Source organism: Sceloporus undulatus, chromosome 4, assembly GCF_019175285.1.
Source record: "Sceloporus undulatus isolate JIND9_A2432 ecotype Alabama chromosome 4, SceUnd_v1.1, whole genome shotgun sequence".
NCBI lineage: Eukaryota > Metazoa > Chordata > Lepidosauria > Squamata > Phrynosomatidae > Sceloporus > Sceloporus undulatus.
The window spans coordinates 84,100,231-84,126,366 of NC_056525.1; the positions used below are offsets into that span (position 1 = coordinate 84,100,231).

General features: G+C 44.9%; 1 protein-coding gene across 2 annotated transcripts in view; it reads left to right on the top strand.

The window, feature by feature from the left end:
* Nucleotides 1-13,358: 13,358 nt before the first annotated feature.
* The window catches only part of TMEM61 (transmembrane protein 61), a 29,738-nt gene continuing 16,960 nt past the window's right edge, over nucleotides 13,359-26,136 (top strand). For both annotated transcript variants that reach the window (XM_042465671.1, XM_042465670.1), the window contains exon 1: nucleotides 13,359-13,511. The gene's annotated coding sequence lies outside the window, so the exon portion shown is untranslated. The remainder of the gene's footprint in view (nucleotides 13,512-26,136) is intronic.

Consider the following 26,136-nt stretch of genomic DNA (forward strand, 5'->3'; position numbering starts at 1 on the left):
CGGCCCGGTTTGGGGGCCCCCCACGCCTTGTTCCCGGTTCGAGGTCCGCTCCTCCTGCGGCCATAGCCGCTGCCGCTAATGCGGCTGGCTGCTGCGCCAACCCACCTCCTCCTCCTCCTCTTCATGGTGGGCTGGGCAGTGCCAACCCACCTCCTCCTCCGGCTCCGCCTTCCTCCTCCTCTTCGGCGGCAGAAGCGCCGCCATCACCTCGTCAGGGCTTGCCCGCGCGCGCGCACGGGGCTCCAAAACAGGAGCTCATCCCTTGCTTTGGCCAGCCAGCCATTGGCCAGCTGGCCAAAGAGGACAGGCTCCTCGGCGCGCGCCGCCCAGGCCTCAGCAGGGGCCAGCGGCAGCGCGCGCCTGCCCAGCTTCCCTCCCCCCGCGCGCACCTGCCCAGCTTCCCTCCCCCCGCGTGCGCACCAGCCATCCTAAGGAGGAGGAGGGGAGGAGAGGAGGAGGAGGAGGAAGGAGCCGGAGGAAGGGTGCCTTGAAGGGGCCAGGGCAGAATTGGGGCGAAGGAGGAGGAGGAAAGCTGAGTCAGTGGCCATTAGGTCTGCCTTGTTTTTTTGGGGTTTTTAAATTATTTTTAAAAATATAAAATACTTATTTTATTTTATTAATTTTTATTATTGCTTTTTTATTTCTTTAATTTTTATTATTGCTTGTTTTATTTTATTACATTAATTTTTATTATTGCTTGTTTTATTTTATTACATTAATTTTTTTATGAAATATATACACCCCTGCCTTGTTTTTTATTTTTCCCCCATTATTTTTTATTATTAAATATATGCAAGTGCATTTTCTGTGTATTTATGGTGATTTGAATGCTAACAAGTCTGCCTTTCTTGGACAATTATAGTGATGATGATGATGATGATGATGATGATGATGATGATGATGATGATGATGATGATGATGATGATGGTGGTGGTGGTGGTGATATTGATATCAACAAGCCTCTGAGGCACGGCCAATGTAACTTGCTGTGATTTTTACAAACTCATGCGCAGTGAAGAAAAACCACAGTCCCTTGACCAAGTACACACTTCTGAGAAGTACAGTTGAACCCGAGGGCAAATACATTTCTGCCATCTGTCTAAGAATAATGCCAAAATGTCCTCCATTTTGATCATGCTTTAAAAACATGCATTTATATTAACATTTTTTTAAAATCCTCAATTTTTTGCACGTCCTCCATTTTTAAAAAAATGTGTCCTACATTTGAAAATGTTGCCCTACATTTGTCCTACATTTGTCCCGGTTTGGAGCTCCTGACTTATGGCAACCCTAAGTGGAGACTAAAGCCTGGCTTTCCCAAATCCTAAGCCAAAATACCAGGCACTACTCCACTTTAAATGCAAACTTTTGTTAAGCACTAACCCTAAAACATACCATATTGCTCATGAATCTCTGGGTTCCATTAAGGGGAGGTAATCTGAATTTTATGAGTTTGGACTCACAAATTATTTGCATGTCTTCATTCATGTAGTATTGTCTGAAGGGATGTCTAATCTTTTTTATTTTAAAAAGGTCTTCCTCAGAATTGTTCTACATAAAACCTACCATATTTACTTGACTATAAGTCTACCTCATGTATAAGTCAAGGGCAAGTTTTGGGGCCAAAATTATGGATTTTCTTTTGACCCGTGGATAAGTCAAGGGTGAAACTAAGTGCTCATTCCCACTGGAAGTATAACTCGATTTCTGATTCGGCTGCTGTGTGTCAGAAATTGATTCCAATAGGTTCCTCATTCTCACTACAAAACAGATTTTTCCTTACCCCAGTGTAAAGTGGGTTTTTTTTTTGGCATGGTTCTCGTCCCCATTTGTGCTGCTTCCAAATATCAATCATATAATCGTAGGAGGAGGAAGAAAGGAAGGGAAGGAAGGAAGAGACCAGCATATGGAGTGTGTGTGTGTGTGTGTTTTGTGGTCCATTCAAAGCAAGGCAGTGGAGGAAAGGGCAAGCCTGGGAAGATCAAAGGAAGCATGGCTGGAAAGTGTACAGATTGCAAGCCTGGGAAGATTGGAGGAAGCAGGGCTGGAAAGGGTACAGATTGCAAGCCTGGGAAGATCGGAGCAAGCAGGGGAGATCTAAAGGATGAAGCAAAGCAAAACAAAGTCAGAAATATGTCAAAGAATTTACAAAATTCTAGCAGATATAATTCTTTCTGCTTACTTTTAAGACTGGATGGATGAGAGAGTAGAGGGGGTTGGTGCTTCCAGGAGAGATTATACTCTTGCTTTTCACCAGGGGGTGGTTCCTTCTTTTAAATAAGAGCTAAGATACAGTACTTACATTGACCTGTGGATAAGTTGACCCAGGGTTTTTTGGGTCAGTTTTTTTTACCTAAATTTCTAGACTTATACATGAGTATATACAGTCTGCCCTTGCCATATGCGGGGAATCCATTCTGGACACACACACACCCCTGTGTAAGCCAAATTTCACGTATGCTGGAGTCCTATTGATTTGAATGGTAGCACGCTCACTGTCTGCATAAGCTTAAACCCATGTACGGTGAGGGCGCATATGCCGAGAGCATACTGCACAGTACTTAATGAAGACTACTTATGATGGCCTTAAATTTATTTGTTTGTTTTAGAGGAGGTGATTCTACCATTTATCTTTCACTCTAGCAGAAGAGTGAATAAGACTTGCCCTTACATAGCTGTGATTCAGACATTTCTGTAGTAACATCAAATTAATTAGTTATACAAATGAATAGCTGCAATAACAGTTAAAATATGGCAGTTTCTTAGGCCCAGTACAGACCACCAGGACGCAACATCCTTGTGCCACCAGTAGGGCTCAGCCGCGCATACCAAACAGTCACTGCTAAGCCCTACATAACATATGGGTGGTGCTATTACAGCGCCATGCCGCCCACACAAGGGGCATGTACATGACGTGTGGGTGTCGCAGTGCCCACATGTCATGTGCAGGAAGAGGATGTGACACAGTCCTTACAACATCCCTAAAAGGAGCCGCCTAGAGCAGTTTCTTCTTTGGTTCACAGCATTGCCACGCAGTTTGGTTGCTTGGGACAATCCTGCAGACCAAAAATGGACACCTACAGACCGCCCTGAAAGGGATGGTCTGTACTGCTCCTAAGTCATACATAACAATTTACAGGTGAAAATATATAGGAAATAATTGGCTGACACCTTGTTCAATACAGTGGGCTCACTTTATCTGTGGGCTCCAGATCTGTGGATTCAACCACCCATTGATTCTAACTACACAACACAATACTGTACACAATATACAACACAAGTAGCGAATGAATGAGGCTGGAAACTGGAGAGAGACTGAAGATCTGTGAAATGGCAGTGATCCAAGTGTAGTGCTTGGCGCAAACCCACACCTCCTGTCATTTAACAGATCCTCAGTCAGTTTCCAGCCTCACATTTTCCAGCCTTGCTTCTGTTTCACCTTGTGTCTCCCTTTATATATAAGGGACCTGATCATCTATGGATTTTGGTATCCATGGGGAATCCTGGAACCAATCCCTTGTAGATACAGAGGGCCACTGTACTTATGAGTTCATAAGCTGAACGTATGATATAATAACTTTGGGGATTCATGTTTAAAATAATAATAATAGAGTTTATTTATATCTTCCCACCTCTCCCAATTGGATCGAGGCGGGATCACAACAGAGTTTAAAAAATACAATTAAAACATTACAATATTATTATCACACAAGTTAAAACCACATTTAAAAACATAAAATCAACAATAATAATGGGTTGTCAGTGAATGAAGATGAATGCCAGCATCCGCTTCTTAAGCTAGACAGTGTCCTATGTGAAGGGTTTTTGAGGCACTGTAGTTTGGGGTGCTGGGAAATGATATCTGTAGGACAATCCTGGTCATGGGGCACATTGAGACAAGCAGCTGTGGCAGGACCCCATGGGATCTCTCCAGCTACTTATCTCAAACAGAGAGCACTGCAGTCATTATTTCCCGGAGTCCCAATCTGCAGCACCTCAGAAATCCTTCAGCTGGGGTGATCCTGTCTTAAGAGGTAGGTTCCTTTTTTGTTTTGTTTTGGGGGGAGGGGCGGTAGAAGTAACTGTGATAATGGACCCTTATCATAGCTACATCTGCTGATGCAGGATCTCGGCTGATTATGAATCTGCTATACAGCTCTTTGTGTGTGTGTGCCCTCAAGTTGGCTGTTGACCTATGGCAACTCCATGAATTCCATGGGGTTTTCTTAGGCAAGAAATAGCTAGAGGTGATTTTGCTAGTTCTTTCCTCTGAAATATAGCCTACAGCACCTGATATTTATTGCCAGTCTCCTATGCAAGTACTAACCAGAACTGACCTTGCTTAGCTTCTGGGATTTGGTGCCTTTAGGATATTTAAGGCAGCCTAGATCTTTGGATGTTCTAAAATTATTATGAATGCATTAGTATTTAGTAGCATTTGCCTGTATAGGATTAGATCCTCCTGCCTTATGTATTGCATTTATTTCTTTAGAGGATAATGCAGGAAGTCCACATTATCAGTCTTTGCCACTCATGTAAGATTGCACATGTGTGCACACACATAATTTGCAACTGCTACACAAGAGCATGTGTAATAGACCTCATGTGTGCTCTGTGAGACACCTTGCCACCTCCTGTGAATGCAAAGCAACTTGTCCCCTGGTCCTTAGGTTTTGGCCTTGAACACGCAAACAGAGACCCTGGAACTGTTTTTAAGGTGGGGTGGGGTCTCAGCATTGACAGGCAGGTTGTTATTTACAGTCAGCCCTCAGTGTCCATGGATTCTTTATTCACAGATTCAACCAGCCAGATCTTGAAAATATTCCAAAATAAATTCCAAAAAGCAAATCTGGATTTTGCCATTTTATAAAAGGGACACCATTTTTCTGCCATTGCATTTAATGGGACTTGAGAAGCCACTGATTTTGGTATCCATAGGGGATCCTGGAACCAAACCCCAGCAGATACTGTACCAAGGGCCCACTGTATTTTGCCTACTTGCAAATACTTGCAGGGGGAGGGAAAATTATTTTCCCCATGCAACTATCTCAATATTTCTTAGTGTTTTATCATTTAGTGTTCTTCTGAATCATAATTCCTAAGGAGGCTCAACTACACAGAAGTTTTGATAGTCCAGTTTTGTCAGAGTATGGTTGCTGGTTTGGCAATATCAACAGGAGTAAATGGAAATCATTTACTCTAGACACCTTTGTTATGACTGACAAAGAGATGTAAATGAATAGACTTAGAGCATACACATATGCACATACATTCACAAGTTCATACATTTTGGCTGGACAGGATATTGAGATTAATCATTTTATTTCTCTAAATTTATTTCTGTAATATTTTTATATCCCATTCCTCACTCAGTACTAGAAAACATGGCAGCTAAGAGGTGAAAACATGAATAAAAATTTCATGTTGAGTCTCCCTTATACAAAATTCCTAAATCCAAAAATATTTCAAAATTCAAACTTGTCCACATGGATAGCTGAAATATTAACACTTTTGCTTTCTGATGGTTCAGTGTATACACACTTTGTTTCATGCTCAAAATTATTAAAAATATTGTGTATAAAATTACCTTAAGTCTATGTGTATAAGGTATATACAAAACATAAATTAATTTCATGTTTAGACTTGGGTCCCATGTCCAAATTATCTCATTATGTCTACGGAAACATTCCTGAAAAACACAAAATCTAAAACACCTCTGGTCCTAAGTATTTTGGATAAGGGAAACTCAACATGTATGATACATTTTAATTTTAAAAAAATAAAAAAATAAAAATCAGACATATTAGAAAATATATCCGTTGAATATCAGAACTTGCATGTTTTTAAAAACTTGATTGATTTATAAATAAAAAAGTCAAAACAATAAAGTCAGAATGACTGCATTTGTATTTAATTTTATTTATTATGCTTTTATTATTCTTGAGGGATTCAGTGGCTTAGACACCAACTCTGACAACCGTAAGGTTACTAGATTGGCAGTTCAAGGCCCAAGTGCCACATGATGGAGTGAGCTCCTGTCACTTGTCCGAGCTTCTGCCAACTTAGCAGTTCGAGTGCATGTAAAAATGCAAGTAAATAAACAGGTACAACTTGGGTGGGAAAGTAAACAGTATTCTGTGCAGTCATGCTGGTCACATAACCACAGGGTTGTCTTTGACAATGCTGGCTCTTCAGCTTAGTAACAGACATGAACACAGCCCCCTACACTCAGATATGACTTGACAATCATGTCAGAAAGGAAACCTTTACCTTTTTTGTTAATTATTTTTTCCTGTTAATTTATTATTCAAAAATATATTGAATAGATATCAGAGAAAAGAGGCGGATGGAAATGAAAAGTCAAAGAGGAAAAAAACACAGAAGAAGTTCTAAAACAGACAATGGATTCTGTACCATGTTTCATTAGGAAATGCATGAAGAACGACTGTGAAGATGTTCCCCTCAATCCATCAGTTTCAGCCTGCAGAACAAAACTATTAAAAATGCTGCAACAGATATTACCGGAAACTGTGCCAAATGTGGGTCAATCAAGGAACAAGAACTGGACTGTTTCATCAGACTGAAAGCTTTATTGCACAAGGCTTTTCTCCTATTGTTTCCAAAAGCACTATTTCATTGAGACTACTTTCTTCCCTTTCACATCTTCATAATCTTCATGGCATTGGCGCCTTTGTTCCCTCAAAAACCTTATTACTGATAGCATTTGGCAGCATTTGGCACTCCCCACTCAGTACCATCTCTTTTCTATTTTGGCACATGCATGGACACATACAGACAGATTCCTCCCCTCCACAGAAATTAAATTGAAGGCTGTCTTAAGTGAGAGAGGGAATGAGGACATTATAACATAGCAAGAGGCTGTTGTGGCTGCTGGGTTTTAAATTTTCATGAGCACTAAGAGTGAGAGGTGGGATTTGGGGCCTGGGAGGCTGAGCCATGAGGATGATCATCAGAATGTAACAGTGACTGCAGGGTAGAGATCCAGGAGGAAGAGACACCCCTCATCCCTTCTACATTCCCTCTAGATGCCCTTTCTCTCTTTCTCACCCTTTCTCCTGTGATGATGTGGACTAATGGACCAAAGCACATCCCCTGACCTGCCATCAAAAACCAGCATAAAAGCACAATGGAACATACACACAGGAAATTGTGGCACAACAGAAGTGAGAAAAGGAGGTCATTAATGGTTTTTTTGTATTAATAAAAAGAAGCATGTTTCAAACTGTCGCCCAGGGGAAGACAGCAGAATAGGTATGGTTCTATGTGGTAAGCCCTACACGGAGGAAGAATGATCCTGGTGTAATTACAATTGTGAAATAAATTCCTGGCTCTGTCATCAAATGATATGATCAAAGTAGAAACTGAGGAAATGTCTTGGGACATTGCCAATGACCCATTATTTATTTTGCAAAGGAAACATGTTCCAGCAGTTTCTTCAGCTCATTCCCATTGAAGTGTGGAAAATACTTGCTTAATCTTTCCATAAGACAACCCAGAAACTTCATGGCATTAATATTAATAGCTGCAGGTGATCACCTTATGAAACACCAGCAATACGGGCAGCATTGATTCAGAGGCTTCACAAAAATAAAGTAGTTTTTGTAAAAGTTTTGTACCCATTTGGACTTGTTTTTATTCTAATCTTTCTCTTTAAAAATAAGATATTAGAGAAAGTGGTGGCAACACAACTCCAGAAAATTCTTGAATGAGATAGACTAAGTTGGATTTGTTCCAACATGTCTTCTGGACTGATTTGATGGCAGAAAAGCCTTGGCTGCCTTAGTGGATTTTCTACGCTGGGACCTGGACAGGGGTCTGCTGGATCACACAATAGCATTTGATACCATTGGGCTGCTGGATATCCTGGGCTAAATGGCAGGTGCAGGACTTGCATGCACAGTTTTTTTCTGTGACTCCCATCCTAAAATTGGCTGAACAATCAGGGACACAGTGCTGGACATCCAGGTTCCCCAGGGCTCTATGCTTCCTCTGATACTTTTAAAAACATTTACATAAAACTGCAGGTGTGTGTGTGTGTAACACTCATAGCCTGATTTTGGCTTGAGTTTCCTGTGGGTTCAGGGTAAGAGGCTGACAAAATTACCACTCAGTCCTGGTCTTGAGAAAGCCTGTTTTATATAAGCAAGCAAAATGAAAGAATGACAGAGCTTATATACACACAACTAGAGGCAAGTAAAATAAAAGAAAGACAAACCAAGCATGCACACTATAGCTTCACACAAGTTAAGACGTCAAAAGGAAAAAATCAGACACACAGCTTCTCTGCACCTGTGCACAGTATGGCAAAGCACACACACACACACACTGTTCACACAAGGCTTGTCTGCGAGGCAAGAATTCTTTGTGTGTTAGCACCTTATATATTTTGACCTCTGCTCCATTTCCCTCATTTTGAGCACCCTTTTCTTTTTCTGAGAAGACTGAGGCAAAGAAGGCGTTGAGCAGTTCTGCCTTTTCTCTGTCCTCTGTTAGCATTTCTCCATCTTCTTCATGCAGTGGCCCTACCATTTCCTTCTTCTTTTTTGCTAGGACATACCCCCAAAACCCTTTTTATTGTTCTTAACCTCTCTAGCAAGCCTGAGTTCATTCTGCGCTATAGCTTTTCTGACTTTACCCCTACATGTGCTAGCTATTTGTTTGAATTCCTCTTTGGTGATTTCCCCCTTTTTCCATTTCTTATACACGCACCAATTAGCTCTATTGAAAGTTCTTTAGTCATCCATCCTCATTTCTTGAGACACCTTCAATTTTTCCTCCTCACTGGAACTGTTTGAAATTGTGCCTTCAGTATCTCCCTTTTGAGAAACTTCCATCCATCCTGAACTCCCTTCTCTTTTAGTATTCCTGATCATGGAATCCCTAAGTATTTCCCTAAGGAAATACATCCTGGATCTCTTCACAGGTGTAAACATCCCTTACATATAATGCTCTTCCTCCTCCTTTCCTGTTTGGCTAAGGTTATACCCCTCTGTTATTACATTCCATTGCTACATTCGACCTAAACCATGTAGGGCTTTGTAAGTCATGACCAGCACTTTGGATTGTGCCTAGAAAACCAGTAGCCAGTGAAGCTGTTTTAACAAGGGAGTTATATGCTCCCTGTGACTGTCCCTGGCTAGTATTCTGGCCTCAGCAGTTTGGCTCTCAGAAATTTCTGAACGGTTTCCAAAGGCAGCCCCACATAGAGTGTGTTACAGTAGTCCAACTGGGATGTAATCAAGGCATATGTCACCATAGTTAGGTCTGATATATCAAGGAATGGACACAGCTGGCACACTAGTTTTAGCTGCGCAAGTACACTCCTGGCTATTGCTGAAACCTGAACACCACAATATATCAGCATCAAAGTGCTAGAAGCAGAGTTATGTGTAATCCCCAGGATCTCAGTCAATGGTATATTTGTCAACTCACAAGTTTCTCAACATACAATAATCATGTCTAGCATTCCACGTAGAGAACTCATGGAGTGAGGGTGGTACATTGCCATTTCAACATGGAAATGTGATTTAGTTTGCAAAGCATTTTCCAAATTCTTTACAGTGGACTGTTGGGTGGTCTTTGTTGTGGGCCGGAGTGTAAAAAGCCTCTGAACACTCAAGACCACCCCATTGGATGACACTGGGCAGATGCAATGGTGGTAGAAATGTGTAATTTCTTTGCTGGAAGAAAACAATGGCGTGCGCTCCTGTGGCGTGCGCCCCATGCGCCACTGCTACACCGCCGCAGGCACGAGTCCCATTCATTTGAATGGGGCTTGAGCATCTGTGTTTTTTCCCTTATGCAGGGGGTTCCGGAACGGATCCCCCGCATAAGGGAAGGGATGACTATAAAAACCATGAACTGCTTCCTTCCCAGACAAAGGGACTGGCTTTCATCTTCGCTTCACTCCCAAAGCAGGTCCTCCAAAGGGCACCCCCCTTTTGGTGTCACCTCCAATGTCAGGTCCACTGTAGCAGGCACCAGGTTTTAACCCCTTGCAATATTTGTACTTGATTTTAGCATTGAATTTGTTTTAATTATTGTAGTAATTTAATATACTATTTTTGTATGTTTTTAACTGTAGGGTATCTTTTAAAGTTGTAAGCTGCCTTGAGTCCCAGCCCTGGGAGATGATGATGATGATGATGATGATGATGATGATGATGATGAGCAATGCTGCAACTTAAAACGTAGAGCATTTAATTGAAGATTACATGACATTCTTGCAAACAAGCTTGTAAAATGTGGGCTAGACAAGGCAACTGTTAAGTGGATTTGTAACTGGTTGACCGGACGAACCCAAAGGGTGCTCAACAATGGCACCTTTTCATCCTGGAGAGAAGTGACCAGTGGGGTCCCACGGGCTCTGTCCTGGGCCCAGTACTGTTCAACATCTTTATCAATGACTTGGAGGAAAAAATTGGGGGAATACTTGTCAAATTTGCAGATGACACCAAATTAGGAGGAATAGCTAATACTCCAGAGGACAGGATCAAAATTCAAAATGACCTGAATAGACTAGAAAGCTGGGCCACAGCTAACAAAATGAACTTCAACACAGAGAAATGTAAGGTACTGCACTTAGGGTGAAAAAATGAAATGCACAGATATAGGATGGGGGACACCTGGCTGAATGAAACTACGTGTGAAAGGGATCTAGGAGTCCAAGTAGACCACAAGTTGAACATGAGTCAACAGTGCGATGCGGCAGCAAACAAGGCCAATGCAATTTTAGGCTGCATCAATAAAAGTATAGTGTCTAGATCAAGAGAAGTAATAGTTCCACTATATTCTGCTTTGGTCAGGCCCCACCTGGAATATTGTGTCCAGTTCTGGGCGACACAATTCAAAAAGGACATTGAGAAACTGGAGCGTGTCCAAAGGAGGGCGACTAAAATGGTGAAAGGTCTGGAAACCATGCCCTACAAGGAACGACTCAGGGAGCTGGGGATGTTTAGCCTGGAAAAAGAAGGTTAAGGGGTGATATGATAGCTCTGTTTAAATATTTGAAGAGATGTCATATTGAGGAGGGAGCAAGCTTGTTTTCTGCTGCTCCAGAGACTAGGACCCGGAGCAATGGATGCAAGCTGCAGGAAAAGAGATTCCACCTCAACATTAGGAGGAACTTCCTGACAGTAAGGGCTGTTCGACAGTGGAACAAACTCCCTCGGAGTGTAGTGGATTCTCCCTCCTTGGAGGTCTTCAAACGGAGGCTGGATGGCCATTTGTCGGGGATGCTTTTTTTTGGATTTCCTGCATGGCAGGGAGTTGGACTGGATGGCCCTAGTGGTCTCTTCCAACTCTATGATTCTATGAAGATTTGTTTGCATATTCCTTGCCTTAAAAAACCCATGAAATTCATGGAGTTGCCATAGGTCACTAGGTGACCTGAAGGCACACACACACTCTCCATTACATCAAGTTTTGATCAGATGCTTCCAGTTCTTTTTCTTTCTTTTCTTTCCTTGCATCCGCTGCCTAACCAGATTTCTTGAGCATGCTCCACCATTGGGTTAGGGAAGTCTGACACTTATTGACTGAAGATGGTACTGCAGACTCCAGACAGATTTTAATTAATCAAAGTTAATTAATCCACTTTGGGTGCACGCACCTAAGTTCCCCTTAGTAACCATGCCAAGTTCCATCTCCCTTTATTTCACAGTTTTGGAACCATGTTCTCTTGTATTTCTTATCATGCAAGCAGATTCTTATCTGTTGTTATATAAGAACCTTGGAGTAAAAAAGGAAAGTGGAGAGAAACAACAGAGGCAGAGAGCCAGTGCGGCATAAAGGTTTGAGTGTTGGACTATGACTCTGGAGACCAGGGTTCAATTCCCAGCTCAGCCATGAAACCCACTGGGTGCCCTTGGGCAAGTCCACTCTCTCAGCCTCAGGAGAAAGGAATGGCAAACCTCCCCTGAACAAATCTTGCCAAGAAAACCCCACAATATGTTCGCCCTAGGGTCATGACTTGAAGGCACACACAACAACAAATAGTCCCCAAGCCAGGCTGAAGATCTGGATGATGCCTTCCTAAAACAAATGACTAAATATCCAGAAAGGAGAGATATATTAGTAATGGGAGACCACCCTGATAGTTGTTGGAAGTCACACTCTTCCAAGAGTGTACAGTCCAACAAATGTCTCACTAGCCTTGCAGACAATTCAACTGTATGGAAAGCAAAGGAAGCAACGATGAGATCATCTATTTGAGATCTGATCCTAACTAACAGAGATAAATTGTCAATGGAGTGGAACGAGTGGGTACAGGTTTGTTATCTGATGCCCCAGAAAACAGCCCAGGCCTAATGGTTTACAGTTACAGGATAGTAGATTTTGATTGAACATTAGAAGGAACGTCTTGATAGTAAGAGCTGTTCAACAATGAAATCAATTACCTAGAAAAGTGGTGCGTTCTCCTTCTCTGGACATGTTCAAAAAGAGGGTAGACAGCTACCTGCTGGAGATGCTCTAGCTGGATTTCCTGCACTGAGCCGGGAATGGGACTCAATGGTCTATGAGGCCCCTTAGTTCCAAGTCTATACTTCTATCATTTTAAGCAGAAGGGTCCTTTTGTGGTTGTGGCCACGTTCTCTTGGGATTTGTTATACAGAGGAAAGGGGAAGCCAAACATAGTCAAACGTTCATTCTGGACTTCCCAAAAGCTGTTTTCAATAGGCTTAGAGAAATATTTGGTGAGATCCTGTGGTCAGAAATGCCCAAACAGAAGGGAGATCATGATGCATGAATGTTTCTTAAAGGTTAAATATTGAAGGCACTGTTGCAAACCATCCCAATGAGAGGGGGGAAAAGGTGTGTAAAGAAAGCGGGGTGGATGTACAAAGAATTTTTAGATAGGCTGAGATTTAAAAGAGACATGTATAAGAAATGGAAGACGAAGGAAACTACCAAACTACAAATCCCAGGATTCCATAGCATGGAGCCATGGCAGTGAAAGTGGGGTCAAACTGGATTATTTCTTCAGTGCAGATCCAACCTGACTTTTGGTGATATGTTGTTGTTGTCGTTTGCCCTTGAGTCGACCTGAGCTCATGGTGACAGAACCCCAGTCTTCCACTTCTCTATTTAGTTCCCCCCAACTGAGTCTGTCCATCTAGACTGCAGGCTTTGGTCAACTTCCTCAGGTGCATTTTAATGCATCTGAGGAAGTAGGCTTAAGTCTATATGAAAGCTCCTGCTGCCAAGGTCTTTCTTTCAGGCTCTCGTCTCGTGCCTTGAGGCTCCCCTTGGCTGTGGGCGATGGCAATCTGCTCTTCCTCCGCCGGAGGGTGCTGCAGGGGCTGCCAAGTAAGCCTTGCCAAGGGGAGAGGCTTGGCTCTCCGGCGGAGCTCTCCTGGGGATCGGGTGCAGCAGCAGCTCTTGCCCGGGAGGAGCCAGGCGCCAAGCCCAGGGCCAGGCGAGGGAAGGGGCCACTGCTGCTGCTGGGGCTGAGGAGGAGGAGGAAGGACTTCGCCCTTTGCGATCTTTGGGTGAGTTGAAGCTCCTGGGAGGAGTTGGCTCCCCTTGGGACCATGCCTGGTGTCCCCCTGGGCATCCGCACGGCGGAAATAACCCGGTTTCATACCGCTTGGACAGTGCTCCCTGCTCAGGGGGTGGTCTTTTAGCGGTGGCCCCTCGAGCTGCGCTTCTGTCCTCTTTCCTTCTGGGCCCCAAGCGCCTTGCATCTGTTTGATGCAGCCCTGGCATTTGAAGCGGTGTCAAATTGCATGCCTTTCTGCCGTGTGGATGCCCCCCAGGAGGAAGGGACCCTCTAGCCTTCAAGGGGGAAATCGCCTTTCCTCCCTCTCTCGTTCCTTTTAAGGCACTGGGGCTTTGAAAACTATGGTCCCAAAACACACTGCAGAAATCGTCCAGCTTAAGACCGCTTTACCTGGGGAATGTGTAGTTTACTGTAGGATTTGTAGTTCACTGTAGCCCTAGAGCTCTCAGACAGGGAAGGCTCAAAGCGGTCTGCAAAACTACAGCTCCCGGAACCCCTAGCATTGAGCCAGAGCAGTTCACAGGCTCTCAAACTGGATGATTTCTGCAGTGTGTTTGGGATCTATAGTTTTAAAAGCCCAGTGCCTTAGAAGTGTATGAGTGAGTGACAGAGTAGCCAGGGGGAAATTGGAGTTTCTCTTTAACTTTCACACTGTAGACTTAATGCAGTTTAACACCACTTTGACTGTCCCGGCAGCATCCGAAAGGATCCTGGGATTTGTAGTTTTTCAGGCACCCGCACCCTGTGGTAGACAAGGCAGGTGTGTATGTGAAACTACAAATCCCAGGAATGCATAGGATGGAGCTATAGCCCTGAAAGGGGCATCAAACTGCATTATTTCTACAGTGCAGATGTGCCCTTAATTGTGCACTTGCTTCTCTGTTATTCCCCTCATGAGGAAGAATTTCTGTGGTGGCTAAAAGGGCTGTTTACACAAAAAAGGAGAGGGGGGGAAGTACCGTAAGTGGTATGTGTTCTCCGGATAGGAAGGACAGTCCAAAAACCTTGGAAGTGTATATTGTATAATGTATATCCTGATGTGTACGTCTAGAAATTTGGGTCAAAAAATAGACCCCAAAAACCTGAGTCGACTTATCCACAGGACAAGGTAAGTACTATATCTTAACTCTTATTTAAAAGGAGGCACCATCCCTGGGTGAAAAGCAAGAGTACAGTCTCTCCTGGAAGCCCCAGCCCCCTCTACTCTCTCATCCATCCAGTTTTAAGAGTAAGCAGAAAGAAGGATATCTGCTAGGATTTTGTAAATTCTTTGGCATTGTTTTGCTTTGCTTCATCCTTTAGATCCTTTGCTAGATGCCCCTAGGTTTTACCCTTGACTTATCCACAGATCATAGCAAAATCCATCATTTTGGCCCTAAAACTTGCCCTTGACTTATACATAAGGTCGACTTATAGTCGAGTCTATGTTCACTAAACTCACATTCCTTCCCCCTTTCCATTTTAGACCTTTCGCTTCAGGCATTTTTGATGGAGTCGGCAGTCTAGTGAGAACAGGGTAGTTTTACAGTTTGAGCCTTGGACTATGACTCTGGAGACCAGGGTTCAAATCCGTGTTCAGGCCTGGAAACCCACTGGGTGGCCTTGAGCAAGTCGCACTCTCTCAGCCTCAGAGGAAGGCAAAGGCAACCCTCCCCAACAAATCTTGCCAAGAGAACCCTGTGATAACGTTGCTTTAGTGCTTCTTCAAGTCAAAAATGACTCAAAGGCACACAACAATAATATCAAACCAGTCTTGGAAGGCCTTTGTAATAAATCAGACAGGGCTGTCATTTATGGAACACTGGGATTAGGTTTACAATGCAAAGGCTTATGTGGTACACCTGGATACAGTCATTAACTTGAAACTGTAATCTGTAAAGATGCTATCTCCACAACAGCTTATAAAGGGAGTTTCACCACTGAACTGTTTCTACACATATGAACAAATCTCTTTGCTCCTGGGGTAGGATTGTTGGCTTATCGGTGCAAACTCTGGAGAAATTTACACAACGATCTGGTTTTTTTATAAGACATATTAAACAATATAGAACACCTTCTTCTACCACAATCTTTTATTACACGCCTGCGTTCGTGGTTTGGGGGTAATCTCTAATAGGTGTAGATGGCAATTAAAACTTACCAAACATGTCTCTTCAGGAGAAAAAGCATTTGAATTACTAATCAGCCAAGCCACTTAAAGGCAATTAAGTGATAAAGACGATAACGGATAAAAACGAAGAGGCTGTGAGCCATTTTTAGAAGTTCCCAGTATGTCCTCCTGGGACGTTCTGTAGGAGAAAATTCTAAATTTGCCTCCATTCAGAATTTGTGGTGGAAAGGAGGACTTTCATATTACTGTTATAGAAAATTTGGGGGCTCGTCTGAGTGGTCCAAACTGTTAAGATCGCAGTTTTCTATAACATTAGGGCTTTTTTTAAAGGCAGTGCCTGCTTTCTCAAACACTTTTTGTCACCCTGGATGCAGCTCCCAGCAGTCTGTCTGCATAGCTGTTGGTGAGGAATGCTGGAACTTGCAGTCCACCAACAACTGCAGGATGTGAAAGTGATTTTTGGGCCATAAATCCCAGAATCCAGATGGGATTACAAATCCCTGGGAAATGGAGGTCACAAAGTAACTTTTCCAAATTCTCTTTAACACCTGGTTTCATCAGCTTTGGAAATAATGCCTTTCATAGACTAGAATTTTAGTCTGTCAAAGCCAGCATGGTGTATTGGCTTGAATGTTGGACTAGGACTCTGGAGACCAGGGTTCAAATCCCAGCTTGGCCGTGTAAAGCCACTGGGTGATCCTGAGCAACTCACACTTTCTCAGCCTCAGAGGATGGCATTGGCAACCTCCCTCTGAAGAAATGTGCCAAGAAAACTGCATAATAGGGTCACCTTAAGGTCTAAATTGGAAACGATTGGAAGGCACGCAACAGCAGCAGGCTAGAATTGTTTGTCAAAGGCAGCCTCATCCCAAACTGGCACCCTCCATATGGACTGTAGCTCCCATTATCCCAATACAACATAGATGGGGATGATGGGGTATGGATTTTGAAGTCTCACATATCAGGACGCTGCAAGGTTGGGAAAGGCTGAAGACATTATTCAAAATGGTTATGTATCTGAATACTTAATCTGAAATGTTTACCACCTTGAGCTAGATCATGATATGTTCCTGGATTTAAAATGAAGGCTGCCTCACTCCTTTAATACCATAGCATCTGGATCTTCACATGAAGCAGTGGTCTGCAATGACAGTGCGGCCTGCTGGGTGGGCATGAGATTGGTGCATGTATATCATTTAGACAGAAGAAAGCTTGTAAAAATTACTTTTCAGGCTATAAATCCTAGAATCCAAATAGGATTACAATCCCCTGAGAATTGGAAGTCACAAAGTAACTTTTCCAAATTCTCTTAAGCACCTGGTTCCATGAGCGGTTGTCCTGACCTTTCATCACACAGCCTTATGCATGTTTAATTGGAACTTTCTCATTGTGTTCCATGGGATGTACTGCTAGAAACATGTGCATGCTTGAAAATATTATTTGTAAGCACCTTCAAATCTGTCTGTCTTTCTACTTAGTATTTATATGGGGCTTGAATCACTCTTACAACAACAACAAGCAGTAATAATGTTCATAAAGCTCCTTTAAAAAGTAGCCCTGATGTCCCACTCTCCATGCCTCAGCAGCGCTTGCTGAAAGAGCTGCGAGGCAACAGTGTGAGTGTGCATGTAGTGATTCCTTTCTCAGTCCTATCTCCAAACTTTTCTTTCTCCTCTTTGCATTTCCCCATTTCCCCTTCGTTTGCAAGCTGATCTCCAAACCTTGCCTCTTCTTTGCATTTCCCCATTTTCCCTCTGTTTGCAAGCTGATCTCCAAACCTTGCCTCTTCTTTGCATTTCCCCAATTTCCCTCCGTTTGCAAGCTGATCTCCAAACCTTGCCTCCTCTTTGCATTTCCCCATTTTCTCTGGAAGCTGATCTCCAAACCTTTGCTCCTCCTCCTCCTCCTCCTCCTTGCGTTTCCACTGAAAATCAAGCTTCCCCTCCTCCACTTCCACTTTGAAGCCAACCTTAAAATCTGTCTCCTAAATTCAGCCCTCGACTTATCCACGGGGCATTTCAAAATCCAAGATTTTGATCCTAAAACCTTCCCTCGACTTATATATGAGGTCGACTTGTACACGAGTATATACAGTAATACCTGTTTCATAACACTGGTTCAGACTCTATGGTGATGTGCAACTATTTTCTTGACTGCCATGGGAACATCCACATTGCTGCTGAATAGGCCCATAGGTCTGCTGAAATTAAAATACTTTGAGTAATTACCACAGTCTAGGAGATTGTGGACCTTAACAGATCGGCCTGAAAGGCCGGCCTGGGGACAGAGTCAGGGCGCAGCATCTTGACTCTGCCCCCCAGGGCACCCTGACACCGTGCGCTGCTCCAGACAGCACATGGTGTCATACTGCGCCTCTGGCACTGTCCAGGTGATGCAGTACCGAAAGGGCACCATATAGTCATGCCCCTTGTGGCTTCTTTTTGCGCCCTTGGAAGGCCTGATCCAGTGCAAAAAGGGGTGACTGCAGGCCGCCCCTTTGGGGTGGTCTGTAAAACCCCTGTGTAAAGCACAAGGTGTTGTTGTTGTTGTGTGCCTTCAAGTTATTTCAGACTTATGGTGACCTTATCACAACATTTGCTCAGAGGCAGTTTTGCCTTTGCCTTCCTTTGAGGTTGATAGAGTGGATAATTTAATACCACAAGTGTTCAGTCTAGAAAAAGGAAATGTCCATGCTGCTTATGGGTCCATCTTGCATGGTTGCAATCGTTGCCAGAGTTCAGAAAAGATACTCCTAGATAGGAGTTTATGACATGGGACGAAACAACCTGCATTTGCGGGTTCTTTTTCAGACGAAATCCGGGGTTATCCCAAATAGAAATTTGAAAAACCTGCATTTGCAGGATGTTTTTCAGATAACATTTGCGTGAAAGAGAAATAACGCAAAAGTAACCTGAACGCAAAGTTGTCAAAACCAGCTCCTTTTTACTTTCACTAAATTTGAAAAGTACAAAAGAGCTTTCCATTTGGATTATTTTTGCATTATTTCTCTTTCGTGCCAACACATCTGTCAAACAACATCTGGATTTTAAAAACTCCGTTTCTGCATAGGGTTTTACCAATTTGCCGTCCACATGATAAACTCCCTAGAATCATCCAGTCAATGTGTCTGTGCTGGCTGGGGAAGTGAAGGTTGTACTGTGAAAAAACAATGTTTCCAAGCTCTGGCCATTGCAAGCATAATGCTCAAATACACACATGCAATTTCATGTGTGTGGCAGCTAGATATTTCTCTTTAGCACTGAACCTCTGAGTGTGCATGAGACTCTATTGATCCCTGCATCCTAGACACTGTATTTAAGTGTGGGATTGGCCATACTGTAGTTCTCATTTATGGCAACATAACAAAATTGGCTGAAATCTGAGTAACATTTAAGAAGATGTTGAGAGAGGGGAAGAGAAGAGGCAGTCACCATCTTGGCTGGTCCCAAGATGACTTGAATAACTAGTTGCCCAGCATCCTGATATTGTTTCATATGTATGAGGATTTTTGTACAGCTGTTTGCAGACATTCAGGCTGGCAGAGCAAAGGGTCCCATGTTACCAACTCTTGAACCTTTTTATCAACTCTCAAACCTAAAGTTGACCCACAATAAGAGATGGCAGTGGGCAAGGCCTGCTATGAGTATCTTTGTTCTGAACCTCTCCAATCTAGAATGGATTGAAGTGATGGAACAAACGGTCAATTTGACATGTGGCTTTCAAATGGGTTGAATGAATCTCTTTTATCCAGAATTCCGAAATCCAAACTATTCCAAAATTTTTTTTAAATTATTGACTGGGATAGTGACATTTTTGCTTCTTGATGGTTCATTGTACACAGACTTTGTTTCATATACAGTACAGAAATATGTGTTGGTGAACATTGTTCTGTTGTAGTAATGAAGTAAATTTCAGTGGCCAGTGTAGCTGTCTTCTGTGCATGAAATGAGAACAGGGCATCATTTTGTCTTTTGCCTCAGGCAGCAAAATACATTGTGCCAACTCTGCCTAAATTGTTGTTTTTATGTGCCCTCAAGACCATACTGATTTATATGACCTTATCATGCAGTTTTCTTGATAAGATTTAATCAGAGGAGATTTGTTTATTGCCTTCTTCTAAGACTGATAGAGCATAATCTGCCTAGGGTCAGACAGTGGGTTTCTGTGGCTTTGATTTGAACCCTGGCATCCTGGAATCCTAATGCAGTATTCAGACCATTACACCACAGTGGATTTCCCCTGTTTAAATAACCCCTATCAAATTCAATACAGTAGTATTCAGAGCTTGGAAAAGAAGTTTCTTTTCTTTTTCTTTGGATTGTAACTCCTAGAAAACCATATATATCACAGGCAGTGTTTCTACTGGCTGGATATTTCCAAGGTCTGGAACATCTCCTGAAATTCGTGAGTCAAACTTGATAAGGACCCTGTGTTCTATGTTGGATTTACCATATATTTCATATGGTAGTTTTAATACATTTCACATCGCTTTATATTGCATTGAATATTGGATGTGGACTGGGAAGACAGGTGTGTACAACCACTAACCCACGAAGCTCATTGGATTGTCATCACCCAGGCTATAATGATAAAAGCTGACAGCTAATTCACAGTGTGTCACTTAAATTCTTCAGAGGAAGGACAGGGTACTTTTGTAATGAATGCAGGTAAAGAGGAGCAAAATGAGGGCACTGTTCCCTAAAATCCCTCCCTAAAATTGTCCTTTAGTCCCCAGATTTCTAGCACTGCAATAACTTAAAACTTCAGGTCAGCATTCAGAAGTACAGCTTAGGCATCCAAAGAAAAGGGACAGGCAAAGTTGCCCACAGAATGTAAACACAGAAAATATAATAGTTGTAGGTATGAACGATTTTCAGTCTTAACCCTCTGCAGTACTAGAAATCTGGAGACTGAATTTCCTCAGGTCACGACACCCCTGAGTTGTAAAACATAACCTGATGGAAGATATGGAAGGAATGGATTTTTGAAAACAAAATTGTATCAAGCAAATATTTGTGTAAGATTGTTCCTCACTCCAGTACCCACATTTGTTAAATCTCTAATGCATGTCATGAAAACAAACTATTAAAGAAAAAATACCACTAAAATCCATCAAAAACTTTAAAGACAGATCCCTTTTGCCAGAAATAGCTGAGATCTTTAAGGTGCAGGCTTAAATGTATTTTACTGGAGACCTTGCACTGAAAATCTCTACAACTTGGATCTGAATAAGCATGCATAGGATTGCATTGTTTGGAAATCTAGCAACAATTGGTGTAGGGATCCAATACTTCTCTCTTCTCCCCCTTTCCTGGCAGCGTGGGCTGGGGACTCTGGAAATGGCGCTGCTGCAGCTTTTATACAGAGAGAGAGGACTTTTCCCCCTACAAAACTGTCAATCTCTTTTAGTATTTTGTAAGCGACAAAAACTGTGTTAAGCTGTTAACCTCCCCCACAAAAATCATCCCTAGAAGGCTGAGCTGGAAACTATTCTATGCTTTGCTTCAAATGCAGAAAAATGAGTAAGATAGTCTCAGCTGAATTGGTGAGAAATTCTTATCTTCCAGCTTTTCATGTTTGGTTTATAATCTGTAATTCTCTTACCCCACAAGGACAGATTCCTGTTTATTTTGCTTATGACCTTGCCTTGGTACGGTTGCAGATCTGAAAAGCACAGGATGCATATGTTAGAAGAAACACTGAATTCATGGTATTCCAAATTGAAATGAACAGTGTCAAAGGGGTTTTGAGCAATTAACCTCATACAGATTCTACACATCTTTGAAACTGTAAATGTTTATATATTTTTATAAATGTAACACATTGAGCAAAGTATCTTTGGAAAAGGCCAAATACTTAGAACCATCAAGCATATATATTTGGAGAAAGCAAATATCTAGTTTTCAGGAGATTCGTCAGTTGGCCAAAATTCTTCCTTCTGTATTAGAAAGATAAGAACAATGGCCCATATGGGTGTTCCAGTAATTCACAAGCAAACGCCTGAAAAACTTTCCTCTCCAGAAAAGCTTTCTTGAATTATCTTTAATTCTGTATGCCAATTGATGTGAAGGATATGCTCATGTCAAGGTAAAAATGTACCATCAGCAGGCTATCAACTGCCCAGGAGCCAGACCCTTTAAAAAAAGCCTTTTTAAAATATTTTGGTGAGTTTCAAAGAACTGTTATCCTGAAAACCAGTCATAAAGAAATATCTGTTCAACTGCTGTTGCTGTATACTTACAAATTACAAACGCATCAATTATGACAGAATTTGGAGGAGTTAGCTTTTGGACCACTGTTCATAGAATCCTTCAGTGCCATGTTTCTTCTCTTCCCTCACTATCCTTTTATTTCCCAGCAGAGAAGGTCTGAGCATCCTGACTTCGGGTGGCTCCACCCACAAGGCTCCTGATAGGCAGGTAGAAAACAAAAGAGATAACCGGGGCCTAGCCCCGCCCCATGGACAGAGCCACCCCAGAGGAACCTCAGTCTTCTTCCTGCCTTGCTCCTGGTAGGATGGATTTCTGCTTCGCTTCTAGCAATTGGAATACTTAGCTCCCTTGGACTCGCCTGGCTCTCCCTCTCTCTCTCTCTCTCCCTCTGTCTTTCCCCCCTTTTTCTAAAAAAAAAAAACCCCTCTCTTCTTTGTTTCCCTACCCTCCCTGTCCCAATGGCCGGACCAGCCATGACCAGCGAGGACGAGCGGGCCTTAGGGGAGCTAGCTTCAGCCCAGGCCAGCCCTGGCTTTGCCGGCTGCTCACCGTGGGGCTTCCCCTACACCAGCGGTGGCGGAAGCACGCCCGCAGCGGCCAGAGGAGCCCACCCTCCCTCCTGCTGATGGAGCCAGGGCCTCCCAAACAACCCGGCCAGGGTCTGAGGAGAGAGAGCCCTCACTGGAGACACCGGAGGACAGTGAGGAGGACGTAAGTGACACCCCCCCACCGCCGCATCTGCGGCGGTGGTTCAGGTCCCTCATCGCCAGGGAAGCCCCGCACCTCTGCAGGGCCCCTCAGGGAGACAGCAACCCTGCAGGTGCGCCGCTGGCATGGAGAGGCATGCCGTTCGCAGGGGAGTCCCCTTTCCTGATGTGGCCAGGGCCCCTTTTTCCTGGAGGGTGGGGGATGCCAGGAGCCGGGGACAACCAGCAAAGCAGCCCAGGCTTCATGCCTGCTCCTATGGAGGTAGCCATCTTGCCCCCGGGTCAGCCCACCCACTTCCAGATGACCCGGAAGTCGGACATCTTGGCCATGCAGCCTCCCATGGGCGCTGCCATCTTGGCCATGCGGCTGCCGATGGTCGCAGCCATCTTGGCCGCGCAGCGGGCCATGGGCATCGCCAGCTTGGGGACGCCCTTCACCATGATCAAGCCGCAGGGGCCGCAGCTGAGGGAGGCCGCTCTGGGGGGCGGGGGGGATCCCTCCCCCGCCTCCCAGGGGGCTAACAAGGAGACCCGCTCCACTAGGGAGTGCTGTCGGCGCTGAGGGCGAGAGGGCCACGATAGAGATGCCACAGTGCCATCTGCTGGCAACAGGCCATCGGAGCCCTCAACCAGCCAACTAGGCCTCCAGGAATTGCCTCATAGTTCAGGGGAGGAGGAGGATGAAGCCGGCTCCTTCTCCGACTCCGAGCACTCTTATCGGCCACCTGCCAAACGGCCCAGATTTGCCAGGGGTTCTTCATGCAAGCGTCCCTGCTCTTCCCACTCTTCAGATGAAGAGGCCTTTGAGCATACCCGTGATTCCTCAGCCTCTGAGGCAGAGGAGGGGGAGTTGTCACAGAATGAGGGGGAGGACAATGGCGAACCCCAGGTTTCTTCCCGCCTTTTCAAGCCAGAGGACTATGTACCACTCATTAGAAAAGCAACCAAGACCTTGGGCATCTCCTTGCCCCCAGGGCAGCCCACCCCTTCGGACTCTGATCTCCCCATGGTGAGCGAGGAGCTGTTTCCAGTCTCCTCTCGCCTGTCCAACAAATCCCTTGCCCCCTTAATATCATGCAGATTGTCCGGGATGAATGGGCCAGGCCTGCCTCTGCCAGGTCTAACCATAGCATGATCCGCAAGCACTACATTCTCCAGCCAGCTGTTATGGAGAAGCTAAAGGTCCCATTGGTGGACGCTCCTGTTTCGGTGCTCGTTTCTTCTGCTGTGTTCAGTAGAGATGGTGAGGATGCCCTCAGTAACCCAGAGGACAGAAGGGCTGAAGGGGTGCTCAAAAAGACCCATGAAGCCATGTCCATAGCCATTAGGGCAGCCACCACAGTCTCTATGGTGTTGTGCACCAGCCTTCAGTGGTCCCGCCAACTCCTAGACCTCCTACCCAATCCTGACACCAGGGTCAGGCAAACCATCAACAAGTTGGCCAAGGCCACAGCCTTTGCAGCCGATGGCACCCTGGACACTATTCAACAGTGCACCCGAGCCCAGGCCGCAGCCGTAGCAGTTCGCAGGCAGTTCTGGCTTAAAAACTAGAGCGTTGACTCCAAATCCAAGCAGAACCTAGCCTTCACTCCCTTCCTGGGATCCAAGCTTTTCGGAGAATCCCTAGATCCAGTGCTGGTTGAGGGTAAAGATAAGAAAAAGGCTCTTCCCACAGCTAAGAAAAAGGACGACAGGAAACAGTATAGATACCGCTCTTCCTTTCGCTCCTCTCAGTCCTTCTACCCTTCCAACTCCCAATCCTTTCGAGCCAGGGAGTCCCGACCCAACAGGTCCAGATGGGGAGACGCCAAGTTCTCCAAGCAGGGCAAATCCTCTTTTCCAGCCAAGGAGAGTGGAGGTTCCAAACAGCCCCGCAAAAATGCCCCGCAATGACGGGATCCCCCTAGTAGGGGGCAGACTTCGGGAGTTCAGCCACATCTGGGAGACTTCCACTTCAGACAGGTGGGTCATCGACACCATCCGTCACGGCTACAAGATACAATTTCATCACAAGCCCGGCGACAGGTTCTTGCCCTCTCCCAGATCGGCCGACCCGCTCAAACATCGCCACCTGCTGGAAGCCATCGACTGCCTTCTGGCCATCCACGCCATCGAGCCGGTGCCCACAAAAGAAAAAGGCCAAGGGTGTTACTCAACTATCTTCCAAAGAAAAACGGTTCCTGGAGGGCCATCCTGAACCTCAGGGGCGTCAACCGATTTCTCTTCAAGAAGAAGTTCAGGATGGAGACACTAAAGACCATCCTAGACAGCCTCCAACCCGGCGACTTTCTTTCTTCGCTCGACTTACAGGACGCTTATCTACACATTTTGATTCATCCTTCCTCGCGTCATTTCCTCCGCTTCAGATATGACAACCGACATTTTCAATACCGTGCACTCCCCTTTGGTCTGGCCTCAGCTCCCAGGGTCTTTACCAAGGTCTTGGTAGCCTTGGTCGCCCATTGGAGGAGACTCCGGCTCCATGTCTACCCTTATCTCGACAACCTGTTGATCCGGTCATCCTCCAGAAGTCAGGGTCTTCTCGACACCAACCAGATCCTCGTGTCTCTGCGGGAACACGGATTCCTGATAAACCTGGAAAAGAGCACCCTTGTTCCAGACCAACAGATCCACCACCTGGGAGCCGTCATAGACAGTCGGGTACGGTAAGGCTACCTCCGGACCGGATCCGTTCCATTCACAAGGCCATATCGAAGGCCCTCTCAGCCCCGCGAGCCAGTCTCCAGCTCCTTGCTCACCTCCAGGGTCTCATGATTGCGGCCATCCCGTGCCTACCGTGGGCGAGATTCCATGCCAGGCCATTGCAGTGGCTTCTCCTGCCTCACCAGCGAGCCATCTCCCTCAAGAAGCCCAAGATGATTCACCTTTCCAGCGAGGCGCACCAGTTCCTTCGTTGGTGGACGTCCGAAGCAATCCACCACAGTCTCCTGATCTGGAAACCCCCCAGGGTCCAAATAACTACGGACGCCAGTCTCCACGGATGGGGAGCTGTCTGCAGGACACAGTTAGCCCAAGGCCGCTGGAGTCTAGTGGAACAGGCCCACAGCATCAACTGGCTGGAATTGCGAGCGATTCGCCTAGCTCTCCAGGCCTGTTCCGCTAGACGGACAACATCACTGCAAAGGCTCACGTCAATCGTCAGGGAGGAACCAGGTCCCGGTCCCTGATGCTCGAAGCTCAGTCCCTGCTGTCCTGGGCCGAGGCCAACCTCACGGCCTTGGAGGCCGAACACCTTCAGGGATCCCTGAACTCCCAAGCCGACTGGCTAAGCCAGTCGGACATAGACCACGGAGAGTGGAGCCTGCATCCAGAGATTTTTCAGGCCATAACAGACAGCTTCGGCAAGCCAATACTGGACCTTTTTGCCTCTCCAGCCAACGCCAAGACACCCAGGTTCTTCTCCAGGTTCCGAGCGGAGGGGGCCGAAGACGTAGACGCTCTCAACTGTCCCTGGCCAGAAGGACTACTCTACGCGTTCCCGCCTACTCCTCTACTCGCAAAGCTGCTGTCCAGAATTCACAGGACCCGAGCTCAGGTTCTACTAGTGGCCCCAGCATGGCCCCA